This window comes from Trifolium pratense, unplaced genomic scaffold (assembly GCF_020283565.1).
Source record: "Trifolium pratense cultivar HEN17-A07 unplaced genomic scaffold, ARS_RC_1.1 scaffold_133, whole genome shotgun sequence".
Taxonomy (NCBI): domain Eukaryota; kingdom Viridiplantae; phylum Streptophyta; class Magnoliopsida; order Fabales; family Fabaceae; genus Trifolium; species Trifolium pratense.
Genome location: NW_025721034.1, coordinates 2,501 through 5,000, shown reverse-complemented (window position 1 = coordinate 5,000; position 2,500 = coordinate 2,501).

Genomic DNA, 2,500 nt, shown 5'->3' with positions numbered 1-2,500 from the left:
CTTATTGCCAAGCAAAAGCCAGGCAATCCCACCCACGAGGGTGGGGAGTTATGCACAAATACGTGCTTACCATGCCCAATGCCAGCCAAGGCCTGCCCAAGCCAAGAACAGCATGATCATCACCAATTTCCTCACAAATTCATCCAAATTTCAATTTTTTGATCGAATTCCATCAAGAATGTCCATGAATTTGATTGAAATGATGAAAAGAGCAACGAAATTGCAGGGGAAAACACGTTAAGACGTAGTTTTTGCTTGCCTGCTGTGCCCATAGGCGCGCCCCGTGCCTGCCGAGCCTACCCCCACACCCACCCTCCCCCCTATATATGACTGGAAGGCCATTTTCAGTTTTGTAGAAAAAGTGCACTTTTTTCCCTGTATCCATAAGTTTTTTAAAAGTGCTTAAAAGTGGACCTAGAAGACGAATTTTTTTTTGAATTTTTTTTATGGTTGTTAGGGACATTAAAACAAGCAAAACCACGAAAGAATCGTAATATTCCGATGTCGGATGAATTAATTACGAATTTTTCGGCCGAAACTTCGCAAAGGGCGGATACCACGTAAAAAACAACCTAGAAGTCGAATTTTGACTTCGTTTTTTTTTTGTTCACACCCCACACACAATAAGTATAAGTGGACTGGAAAGTGGCTAAGCGATCCGACGAAGTTTCGATTGAGTTTGATTTTTTGGCCGAAAAACTCGAAAAAAAAGGCCGGATTTGACGTAAAACGCCGCCTAGAAGTCGAAATTTTGAGACGGTGTCTTGTGTGCACACTCCACACAATATGTATAAGTGGACTGGAAAGTGGCTAAGCATTCCGAGGAATTTTCGATTTATTTTGATTTTTCGGCCGAAACGCCGAAAATAGGCGGATTTGACGTAAAACGCCTCATATAAGTCGAATTTTGGGAAGGTGTCTTGTGTGCACACTGCACACAATATGTATAAGTGGACTGGAAAGTCGCTAAGCATTCCGAGGAAGTTTCGATTTATTTTGATTTTTCGGCCGAAACGCCGAAAATTAGGCGGATTTGACGTAAAACGCCTCATATAAGTCGAATTTTGGGAAGGTGTCTTGTGTGCACACTGCACATAATATGTATAAGTGGACTGGAAAGTGGAAAAATATTTTCGGAGCACTTTGATTTTTTTGGCCCCCCGCGTGCCTTGCCACGCCCTTGCTTATAGCAAAACGAGACGGGGCCTTGGTCCAACTTGGCATAGGCATGGAATTTGATCTTTATTACTTGGCCACGGTCATGCCACGGTACATGGAGGTTGCTTGACACCCCCGTGTGCATTTCGGAGCACTTTGATTTTTTGGCCCCCCGCGAGCCTTGCCACGCCCTTGCTTATAGCAAAACGAGACGGGGCCTTGGTCCAACTTGGCATAGGCATGGAATTTGATCTTTATTACTTGGCCACGGTCATGCCACGGTACATGGAGGTTGCTTGACACCCCCGTGTGCATTTCGGAGCACTTTGATTTTTTGGCCCCCCGCGTGCCTTGCCACGCCCTTGCTTATAGCAAAACGAGAACGGGGCCTTGGTCCAACTTGGCATAGGCATGGAATTTTGATCTTTATTACTTGGCCACGGTCATTGCCACGGTACATGGAGGTTGCTTGACACCCCCGTGTGCATTTTCGGAGCACTTTGATTTTTTGGCCCCCCGCGTGCCTTGCCACGCCCTTGCTTATAGCAAAACGAGACGGGGCCTTGGTCCAACTTGGCCTAGGCATGGAATTTGATCTTTATTACTTGGCCACGGTCATGCCACGGTACATGGAGGTTGCTTGACACCCCCGTGTGCATTTTCGGAGCACTTTGATTTTTTGGCCCCCCGCGTGCCTTGCCACGCCCTTGCTTATAGCAAAACGAGACGGGGCCTTGGTCCAAACTTGGCCTAGGCATGGAATTTGATCTTTATTACTTGGCCACGGTCATGCCACGGTACATGGAGGTTGCTTGACACCCCCGTGTGCATTTCGGAGCACTTTGATTTTTTGGCCCCCCGCGTGCCTTGCCACGCCCTTGCTTATAGCAAAACGAGACGGGGCCTTGGTCCAACTTGCGCATAGGCATGGAATTTGATCTTTATTACTTGGCCACGGTCATGCCACGGTACATGGAGGGTTGCTTGACACCCCCGTGTGCATTTCGGAGCACTTTGATTTTTTGGCCCCCCGCGTGCCTTGCCACGCCCTTGCTTATAGCAAAACGAGACGGGGCCTTGGTTCCAACTTGGCATAGGCATGGAATTTGATCTTTATTACTTGGCCACGGTCATGCCACGGTACATGGAGGTTGCTATGACACCCCCGTGTGCATTTTCGGAGCACTTTGATTTTTTTGGCCCCCCGCGTGCCTTGCCACGCCCTTGCTTATAGCAAAACGAGACGGGGGCCTTGGTCCAACTTGGCATAGGCATGGAAATTTGATCTTTATTACTTGGCCACGGTCATGCCACGGTACATGGAGGTTGCTTGACACCCCCG